The sequence below is a fragment of the Carex rostrata genome, chromosome 21 (assembly GCF_964058835.1).
Source record: "Carex rostrata chromosome 21, lpCarRost1.2, whole genome shotgun sequence".
Taxonomy (NCBI): Eukaryota; Viridiplantae; Streptophyta; class Magnoliopsida; order Poales; family Cyperaceae; genus Carex; species Carex rostrata.
Window position 1 is genome coordinate 8,580,950 of NC_135938.1, and position 12,369 is coordinate 8,593,318.

A 12,369-nucleotide genomic window follows, 5' to 3' on the forward strand; every position below is an offset into this window, starting at 1 on the left:
TGACCACCTCTTGACATTTTTGTCATGGCACAGCACAGGCCACTGTTCACTTGGTCACAGCACAGCACGGCATGACACGTTTTTTCCACTCTACTTATATTAAACTTTGCTATGGATTTATAAACACAGGAATTCATACTCGGGGAACTCGCCGGTACCGGACAAGGAAATCTTATAGAATCAGTGAATTTGGACCATTCTTTTAAGTTCTGCACGAATCTTAAAGCACAAATAATATTGGCTTCCTTGAGTTAATATGTAAAATTACGAGTCCCACTGTCCAATATATATACTTGTCCTGAACACAATGCCTTAATTACAACAAACTAATTAAAAATGTACAAAGAAAAAGTTTCAATGGCGCAAGGTGTTTGGTGTTAAAGTAAGATGCTAACTCAAAGGGAACCACAATAGTTAAGAGTTACAAACCAGGCCCTTACTAAACATAGATATGACCTGTAAATTACACTTTTGTTTTTTCTTTCCTCTTTGATATTTTTTGATAAAATAAATTCAATATGTGAACTTTTTTATATTGCAAGAATTGTCGATTAGAATATTGTATTTCTTTAACATACCTTAGAATATTATCCCATTAAATCATTACATTTGAATATTTACCAAGCTAATTTCAAATTTATAAATATTTCTCCAAAATTAGCTTGAAGCTAGTTATGTCACATTAAAATCTCATTATAAGTGTATTGAACATAATTGCTTTGTGCTCTTTTTCTTTAATATTGCAAACACTCTCCTTTGTCACTTTCATGTCAGACCTTGCACAGCTTTGTGATGATTATATATTTTTGTTGGAATTATTTCTATAGTTGTTCTGTCATTAAATAACTGAAAATACATCATTACAGCACAAAAATACATCTCTACCTCAATTATGTAGTTTTTGGCGTCCAGACAATATGAGAGGCATTTGGAAATTAAATTCTATGTCCGATTTCAACATTTTTTTTTATTCTGAAAAAATATTTAGTAAATTTAATACAAGTTCTTTGGTGAACCTAAGACAATGTTTGATGCTGATCTTTCAAATGAATCTAGCCAAGAACTTTGGATTGAGCGGTCCTTGATTGGTTCAAGGTATATGCTTTTCTTAATTTATATTATTTCCATTTTAAGATAAGAGGTATGGGAGCTGTTTGAGGGAAATAAATGATGAATAATATGGTCTAGTATCCAATGTAATTAAATTTGATTGTCAACTTAACAAAATTTTATTTGTTGGATTACTATTTAAATATTCTCCCATCAAATCTTTAAATTTGAATATTTACCCAGCTGAATTTCATTTTTTAAAATATTTCTCAATAATTAGTGTGAAGCTAGTTATTATCATTTTTAAAAAAAGGGCTATAAGCCGTTTGAAGCTAGTTATGTCGACATTAAAATCTCATTATAAGTGTACTGAACATAATTGCTTTGTGATGATTATATATTTTTATTGAAAATACTTTAAAGCAGTTGTTCTGTCATTAAATAACTGAAAATACATCATACAGATTTACAGCACAAAATACATCTCTGACCTCAATTTGAGAGTGGATATATGTTTTGGATCCTAAAGTAAGTCAATTTTTTTAGTTTTGATACGGACTGTTCATTCTGCTTGAACACGAATATTAAAGGGGCACGTGCATTCACCACGGACCGATCGAATTGGTTGAGTTACTTTAGGAGATTCGGACTCGGTATATATTAGTTATTTTGAATTTTGAAACTTAATTTCTAGATTAGATGTCATCCTATAATAGAATTATATATTTTATATAACTAAAGTGATTAAATTAATGGAGACAAATTAAATTTATTAAGCACAGCTAGTTATATTTCGGCCAATTCAACTATTATACTAAAGAAAAATAAAACCAAAATTATAAGAATTAATTGCAAACAAATGTAAGCCAACCACCGGACGACTTTGTGCTTAATTAGCTAGGAATTCTCAAAAAAAAAAAAAAAAAAAACATGTTCAACATTAAATTTTTAATCTTGCTCTTTAGACGTTGCAAAAGATGGGTTTCTAATTTCTTACTTTCCAATCAATATTCAATACAACATATGTAATGGTATGTAACGTGCAGAAGTTGAATTATTTTCTTATTAATAGAAATGCATTGGAGCTCTCCATTCCAGAACCTACTGGACAACCGATTCAACAAAGAGAAGCAGCATGCAGTACTAGCTGGTTCTATTATGATTAAATTGATATCTCTTTAATTATCACAGGATTAATAATGTTACCATCATTAATCTACATACTAATTTTATATTGATTAATTAGTGTTCCTTCTAATTATCAAGTTTAGAGAATTTTTAGAGCATTTATTAATTTTATAAGAGTTTATAAGAGTTTCACAATTGAAGTCCTCAACTCAAATAATTATATATTTAATGATACGATACTTAAGAAAGAAATATTTTATTCACATCGATCCCTTTCTTAATTGTTTAATAAAAAATGATTGATCTACTCCAATGACTTTAGATCAGATCGAATGTGCACCATATTAAAAATGTATTTAATTTTAAGCGCATCTGAATGAACGAAGCTGGCTCAAATCATGTCTATTATTAGATAATTAATAATGAATAGGAACAATTTATTTTGAATTTTACAACCTTCATTACGTAATTCTCTATTAGAACTATATATTTAGAAGATATTTATTGTATATAACTAATTAAGGTGATTAAATTAATGGAACCAACTCATTGTTAAAAGGAAGAGCTAGTAATTTTTGGGCCAATTGATAGATCAATAGCACATATTAATTGGTCTGTACTATAGATCAATAGCATATGGTCTTGATCATGCACACTCCACAATATATCTCCACTCAGTATTTTTTATTATTGTTTGGTAAAGTGCCCATTATGAATTAAATAAGACAATATGCAAGGTGAATATTGGGCCCCGAAACAAATTAAGCCCATAATTAGGTCCAATAAAATTTTAAGCAGTGCTCACTAATTGTTAGTAAAAACTTCATTTTCAATTTCATAGGATCGATGATCCGTTAAACACCATTTGGCCCAAGCAAATTGCCAACACCTAATTTCGTTAGAGTACAATAATAAATTTATTATAAGTTTGTTTTTTATTTTTATTGCAAGAACTTCAGCAAAATGCGAACTTCATGCGGACGGATCCAATCTGAATCCTTTATTTACATTTTGTTGAAGGTAGCTAGATGTTGATTGGCTTCCCTTTCTTCTAACATTATTATTAAATGTTTCCATGACAAGCATCAACTACAAGTGATACAATTTGTGTGATGTATCTATTTTCTGGGAAATTCCTTTTATCTCTTGGAAGAGTCTTCAACTCGGGCAACCAATACGATACATAATCCCCATCTTCATCATACGTCTTTGCCTATATATATAACAGCAATTAATTAAATCCTTAATTAGTTACTATAATTCTACCATATCTCATCGCTTTTATCTCAAAAAAGCTTGATAACATATAAGAAGCCTCTTGTTGCCTGCTTAGGGATGCTGAAATAATGATTTTCTCTTGGGTCATTACCATAGAAGGAAAAATTGGTATTGGTATCGGGATCGATCCCGGCCTATACCGATTCTGAATCGGTGTACCGGCCGGTACCGGCCGATTTGGCTCGAAAAATAGGACTTTTTGGCCACAAGCTTGTTTTACAATATAAAAATAGAAAAAAATTGATAATAAAAATAATTTGTCAATAATTTATGTTTAGATAAATGATTACAATCAATTAATCCACTAATACAATATAATACAAGCACTAAAACTATAAACACACTCTTTCACTGCCAAAAACTATGTTGTGCTGGCTGGATCACTTCATCGTCGTCTATATTATGATAAAAATGGAAATATTATTATCCGGAACCAAAAAAAGAAGACATTGTAGACCAAAATGAAGGATTGTTAATATCTTCATATCTATATGCATATGGTGGCTGATTATACCCCCCACTAAACCCTATGTACTCAACATCTCATCATAAGAACTAACATTTTAACGTCTCGTTAGTTCATTAATATTTTAAATCGCATTTCTCTTAGTTCAATTCTTGAGGTAGGGCCCTGTGGTTGTTCTCTGTGCTGATTAATCATGAGTTTTCCTCTATTTAATCACGGGTTCTCCACTATTTAATCATGGGTACACAGTGGATGTGCATAGTTCATTCTGTTTAAGTCGAATAATAACCAATATCAGACCAGAATGGCAGAAATTGGACGAAAAACGCAGAATTCGCAGTATCGGGCCAGTATCGGATCGGTCACGGCCGATACCGATACTTCTCCCCAGGAAACCATAGAGGGGAAGGAATTCTCTTATGTAATCCCAATGAAGCCAATCAAAAGCTTTCGCTAGATTCACTTTCAAGCAAAATTCCGAGTTATAATATTTTTGCTTAAAAGAGTGAAGCACCTCCTTGAAGAGAATCACATTCTCAGAGATATCAGCGATGAGATGAAAGCGCATTGAGAGTCAGAGATCAGTGATGAGATGAAAGGTCTCATTCGGTTTGACAGAAATTTAGAGATAGCTTGTAGGTCACATTATAGACAGAAATTGGCTTGAAATGGGAGACTTGCAATGCACTCTCGGTTTTGGGTATTAAGATCAAATTAGATCTAGCTACAAGTGAACTCTTTGAGCCTCTTTGAAAAAAAGCTGTTACTTCGGCCCTAATAGCTGGCCCAAAATCCTTCCACCTATCTTGCAGCAATTTCCCATTGAACCCGTTTTGGTATTCTAAATATGTCAAATATGTTTACATGTTTCAAAAGCAAACAAATATAAAAATTAGCATATTTTTTCCAAATTGAGATAACCAATTGATCTTTGAAAAAACTTGTATGATTACATGATAACTAGAAATATAGAATTAATGTTAAAAAAATTACCTCATATTTGACATATTTAGAGGATCAGAACATGCCAAACTATATATTTGTCAGCTTCTGATCAGCCTATTCACATAAGAAAACAAATACCTGTTTATGTTACAAATGAAATACTTGAATCCCCATATCTTCAAATCAAACGAAAGACATGGTATTAATTTATACTCAAAGCGAGAAAATTTTCATTAAAAACCTCCAAACGATAGTTTTTTTTATATTCGGCCGAATATATTTTTCCGCATATTATCTATTCAGCCGAATATTTTCAAATAGAGAATAAGAATCCGAATAAAAACCGAATATAAACCGAATATTTTCGAATAGAGAATAATAATCTGAATAAGAACCGAATAAGTTATAATTTCATTTATTTAAATTTGAACTTATATTTTATTTATGTTTATTTGTAGTTTTGTAATTTGTACTGTGGATTGTTAACTTATTCTAACTTTTGTTATGTTTTATTTATGTTTATTTGTAATGTTTATCTATGTTTATTAGAGTTAATGCCTATGATTTTTCATTTGAAAATCCAAATATCTGGCCGCATACTGTATATTCAATATTCGGTGGCTTTCCGAATATCAAATAAGAACCGAATATTAAAACACTGCTCCAAACGATAACATATAAGTCGTCTGTGAGACAATTTAAGAAAAATGTAAAACAACAAACACGAAAACCAAATATTGCAACTTTTAGAATTCACATCTAAAGCAAACAATAAATTTCAAAATGAAAACCTTGTCTTTTCACCAGTGGAAAACTTAGAATTAGTGTCGGCTGTTTATGGGTATTAGTGTCGGACATTGGGCGACACTAATGGAGCTGATACTAATACTTTGTAAATGACCGACACTAAAAGTAAGGCATTAGTGTCGGCTATTTAATAAAAAGCCCACACTAAATGTTTTTTAAAAAAAAATTTAATATTTTGCCAGCATCTCCACTAGGCTTTCTATCTCTGATTTCTTTGCAGATTTAATCAGAGTACAAATAAGCTAATAAACAAACTATCAAAAATTCTTAAATTATCTTAACAAATATCTGGAACTGTACCAGTATAGTTTTTACAAACCAAATATACCTGACAGTACGCAAATCAGCCCCTAAACTTTACCAAAACAGCCTGACACTAAGCAAATCAGCAAACTATATGTATGTCATATTGTCGTACAAAACAATTATAAAATACCTTTGGATATATGCCATGTTCATTCTGGGGACAGTTCTTGCTCAAGGGCCCTGATTGTTTGCAGATAAAGCAGCTCGCAAATTTTGTACCACCTAGAAACAGACCATTGCATCATTACACAGCAATCAAACCTCTTAATAATAACAATTTTAACACAAACCTTATTTCTCTCCCACTGTCCTTCTTGGGGCAGAGCTTGGTGTCGCCAGATAGAGGGGCGGAGGTGCAATGCGCTTGGTGTCGCGAGAGAGAGAGGCTGAGGTGCGATGCCTGGTGTAGTCACTCGGAGTGGGCACGAGAGAGAGACGGAGAGGGAACCCTAAGTGAGCGGCGCAAAATGAGAGAGAGAGATGGAGAGGTAATTTATTCGCGTAGGAATGGAGGGAAGGAGAATTTGACTTATTAGTGTCGGCTGTTTATAAGGAGCTGACACTAATAACTGACAATTAGTGTGGGCTCTTTATAAACAGCCGACACTAAAGATTAGTGTCGGCTGTTTATAAAGAGCCCACACTAATTGTCTGTTATTAGTGTCAGTTCTTTATAAACAGCCCACACTAAAGTATTAGTGTCAGCACGAGCCAGCTCGGTCGTTAACGAGCTATTTAATATACATAGTTTAATAGTTTAATCGGATCCGTTCACTTCAGATTGGGGATATTATGGTCTATGAATGTTATAGCCAATATTATGGCAATTGCACTTTGGACTGTGTTTAAGTTGATTGGTAATTTTGTATGGAATGTGTGTGAATTAATTATAAGCAATTAAGTTACTTTATATGAATTTGTTTGATTTGGTATGCATGAATTTAATCTGTAAATATGTTTGTATGAATTTAAAATTTTGATATATTTGTATGTATGAATTTAGCTGTAAAGTTAATTTATAGTAGTTGATTTGTATAATTACAATTTAATTAAGAGTATTCCTCAGTAATTAGTCATATAAATATTATTTTATTTTAGTCATAATTAATAAGATGTGTTATGAAAATTTAAGATATAGCAGAAAAGAAAATATACAAATTTATAAATCTGCCAAGCTAGTAACAAGCTAGGTCGGCTCGCTCGGACAAGCCAAGGGTCGGTCTTGAGCAATAGTTTTAGCTTGGAACGTAAAATCCAAACTCGCTTGCTCAGCTTGATACACCAACAAGCCGAATACGAGTGTGACCTAGCTCGCTCTTTAACTGCTCGTTGCCACCTCTAGTACTGAATCCTTAAGAGCTTAAGGAGCCTTAATCTTGTCTAGCCGAACCGGGTCTATAAGCCTATCAGCTATATTATATATGATAATGATACCACTCAATTGACAACTAGAATACTACGGACGGTTACTACACCATCTATCAGAGTGCGTATAATCCTCTGAGATATCTCAACTTTGAAGTCGCACCAAGGGACGCTAGTTGCCAAAAAAGATTATCGTTGATGTAATTCAAACTGTCTGATCCTAATCTAATGGTAAAAATGAACCCCGCAAGGATCCTCCTGATCTGGCACTTGTAGAGGTTTCTTTACCAAGAATTGGAAACTCACCAAAATGAATTCTGGACCTGATCGGTTGAAATTGTATAGATTTTATTCATTTAAGATTTGACGTTTTAATTAAACTGGACAGTATAATAATTAATAGTCACTGCTTGTCCATGTGTCTGATTTTATTTTAAAAAATGATCTAGTAAAACTATTTAATGTTTATTAAGAGGGTTTAAAGAGTAAATATATTAACAATGTTGTATATCTTATCTATCTATCTATCTAACTGTCAATTCACCTTCTTCCTCTCCTCTTTCTAGCAAAAAAAAGAAGAAAGACTTGTATATATATGCTCGATGATTGAATTGTTTATTTTCGTAAAGCAAACGGCAACTCGACACAAATGATCTATCTTACCTATCTATCTATCTATCTATCTATCTATCTATTTATTTGTCCATTCACTTTCCTCCTCTCCTCTTTCAAGCAAAAAAGAAAAGAAAGGCTTGCTATATATATGCTCGATCATTGAATTGTTTATTTTCGCAAAGCAAACGGCAACTCGACTCGACTAGTTATATTATTAAAAACAACATTTAGACAATAGCAAAATCAGATTTTAATATTATAATTTAATTAATTCGTACAAGAGAGAGTAAATTAAATTAATATAAGACTTTTATACGCTACGATATGTGTTTTCCTTTCCACCAACCAATGCATTAATTTTATCTGTACGAACTACTTAATTAATTAAACTTCTCAACCTGTACGTGCCTGTGATGAGAAATCGAAAAGAAAGGATCAAGTACATGAATTAATTAAGACCAAAGTGAATGACAATCAATGTATACAATTAATATCGATGTATTTAATTATATGATATAGATTTATTATTAAATTAATATTAACAAATCAATGCGATTAGTTTTACCTGGACTGGACTGGAGAGAATAAAATCTTTAATTTCCAGAAACAAACCCCTGGCCCTATATCTTGTTAAAGGAGCTCCTAGCTAGCGCTTTTTTCAAGAGACGATTACGGTCCGCATGTATGTTATATTGTTTCTATATAAGGGTGGCAAAAAAAGCTCGTGGCTCGATCGTAATTCGCATCTGACTCGCTTGCTAATAACTTGCTTGTTATTGGACTGAATTGTTAATGAGCCAGCTGACTACTAACTCAGTCCAGAATTAACGAGTTCAAGCTGAGGCCTAGCTTGCTCGCCAGCTAGATCGGCTAGGCATTAATTTATAAATTTGTATGCATTTTGTGTGCATTTTATACTGTATAGCTTAGTTCAGCTCGATCCAAAAAGTTTGTAGAATTTATTTTCTTCTTAAAAAAAGATCCAGACAGAGTCAGCTCATCAGCTCGCGAGCTAGCTCAGACTGACTTGTCATGAGTTCAAGCTTAGGTTTTAACTCGGATGCTCTAGGTTTAGCTCGCTAGATTATAGCTCGGTCCATAATTAACAAGCCGAACTAGGGCCTAACTTGGACCGAGCTAGCTCGTTGACACCCTTATTTCTATACATAGTTGCAGAGAATAAGGATTCATGCTATGTGATGTGATACATTTCAGGAAATCTAATAGTTACTTGCAATTTTCTTTTTTAAGGGATCCCATATATGATCATGATCCCATCCCCCATCTTTTTTGCAGGGCTGAAAAGTAACTAAACATTTCTTCCTTATAAATTATATATGCATACTAAACAATGAGCATACCGAATTAAAAAAAAAAATGAAGCTATATATGATCTTCAAGTTTTGAAATTAATCAAAATTGAATGGAGTTCAACAATCATAAAATGCGTTAGTAGGATAATTCATTTCCACTGTTTATTCCTTTGAGATGAATATCAACATGTCTTGGATTACAGTTTAAATCGGATACCAAGTAAACCAAATATTAGCAAGTTTCTTTTTGGTGTTAGTATTAACACGATTCATATCTTTGTTTTTAAAATTCTATTGAATTATAGTAACAGGATTCATATTTGTTAGGTAGTTGGAAAATCACTCCTCTTGGATGGTCCAGAAATTTTTTGTTTCTAATTGCCTAAAAAGATAGTAAAAATATTTCGAAAAATATAAAAGTTGATCTTTAATTATATTTTCATATGGTAGTAATGTTGAACGGTTTAGATATTTAAACTTTGATAATGGAGATATGAAATCAATTCACATATCAATCCGCACATTGCAATGTACTAAAGATCGATATTGAGATTCTTTTTTTTACTTACACATTTCGCTATATTGGGAAACTTTACAAACTAATACTTTTGAAAAAAAATCAAACAAAATACCCTCTCTAATTTTCTTGACAGAATACCGCCCTCTCTCTCTCAATTAATGTTACCCTTAATTATTTTATTTATTTAAACAAAGAACATGCAATTACCAAAATTTACTAATTAGTTTGTGAAATTACTATTAAAAAACTAATATTCACGGTGCATTTTTTAAAAGTATATATACAAAACATCTAGTTATATCTAGTATCAATACATTATTTTTATATATTTTCGTTAAAGTCTACCCACTGTTCAAACTAAAAAGAGAATAAAAAATTATATTAAATATCAAGTTTTACATAATTTTTAAATTAAAAGATGTTGATGCAAAAAAAAAAAAACTGAGAAATTACTTACTTTTATTCCCAATCTAAAAAAAAATTATAATTAATATATAATCCAAATAAATTCTAAATAAAAACTGGAACATTGGTGCTTTTGTAGATTTATTAGTGAGTTACTAAGATTGTATCGAAATCGAATAACTTAGAAACATGGCCTATAAAAATTAGTCTGCTTAATTTATTGAAAAAACAGCGCTGAAAACATTGGTTGAAATATTTTGAGATATGTAGTTGTGATTTTGTTTGTTTGTTTGTTTAATTATGTCGGATTTGATTGTGTAGAGATTTAGTTTACAATATTTAGGTGACTGATAAATGACTTTAATGCATAGACTAGCGGTAATAAAGCGAAAACAAAATCTTCTCCCAAGAAATCAAGAGAAGGTAGCGTGTTAAATAAGTCACACATTCTTTTCTTTTCCCAAGAAATCAAGAGCAGACTTGTTAAGAGAGAGCTAAGCCTAAGGATCTCGTACTCATTCCTGGGATGGGAAGTTGAGGTCACAAGGCAATTAAGTCTTCTCTTCTCTTGTGAAAATATCTCAAAGGGTTAGTATTCCTTTGGATGTGTGCACAATAAAAATGAGGCAGCTGCAATTCTTTGAGGGTACGGGGTAGGCTCAGTTAAAACGAGTTGTTAATTAGTCATTTCACATTCCGTTCAATTTCACTTTCAGTCATAGTAACAAGATTCGCGTTTAATTTGCAAATAAAATGTTTTCAGGAGATTTCTACACTAAACATCAAACTATTTGATTAACCAAATCTTTGACCGAATAAAATGCAAATTTTACGAATAAAACACGAATTTTACAAATTATTCGTGTTTTTTAAAGATTATTCACGATATTTAAAGAAATTTCATTTTTGTGGGCCACTGTAAGTGCCCAATAGGCCATGAGTCTCCTCTTGAAAAGATGACTCGTTGAGGGCGTGTTCGGATGTCAAATTCCTACAGGAAATTTTATGGGTTTTGGGATGTTCCTGTTATTCCCATTTGAGGGTGTTCGGCAGACCATTTTTTTACCCAAATTTTTCCTGAGGGAATAACCCACTCTTCCCATTTCAATGCATTTTTGGGCCTCAAAATTCCCGACCTCAGAGTGCATTTTTTTGTTCCCATCTACTCCCTCTCCGCTGACATGGACCCCCTAATTAAAATATTCTCTCTTTCTCCACGTGACACATGAATTTTTGACTCTCCTCTCTCCTCTCTCCTTTTTCCATCATGTTCATGGGAGATGGATATATATAAATGATGCCTCTTCTTCTTCAAAATTGATTGTGGGACTAACCAAATTGTGGAACCGGATTTTTTTTTCTTTTTTGCAATTGCTGAATTTATAAGTTGTTTGTAAAACAAATCACAAACTGTTAAAACTTTGTTCGGTGAATGTTTATTTTTTTTAAATGATTTTAATTGTTGTTTTCTTATTTTTTAATTATATATTTTTAGTGTTTGTTTGTTTTCAAATTGGTTGTTTATATATTTTAAGTGTTTATTTGTTTATAAATGTTTAATATTTTTAAATGTTTTTAAATATTTATTTTTTGTAAATGTTTCTAATTGTTATTTTCTTATTTTTTTTCAAGATTTACATATTTTCTTATTTTATATGTACCCATTTTAGGAATAATTTTTATTAGATATGTTTCATCTATTTAATATTATTATTTAATCAAATTTATTTAATTACATTATTATAATTTTATTAATAAAAATAATTGTATAATTTTAAAAAATAAGCAAACGAAAATATTGTATTAATCGTCCACAATTATATTTAATTTCATTAATATAATTTTTTTTAAAATATGTTTATCAAATGTTACAATTTACAACTCATTAAAATATTAAATTTATAGTATATTATTGGTCTAAATAAATAGATGGTGGCACGGCAAATTTGTTTCATTGTAATTTTATATTTAATTATTTTCTTATATTAAGTTAACTTTAATATAATTTGTTAAAATCAATACAGAACATAATGCTATACTATTCACAAAAAATCATTTATAACTAAACTAAACTAAAACAATCAAATAAATATACATATTTTAAAATAAATAAAGATTTCTCACAATTAATCCCATGATACAAACGAACACTTATTTTCTCATATTCTCAT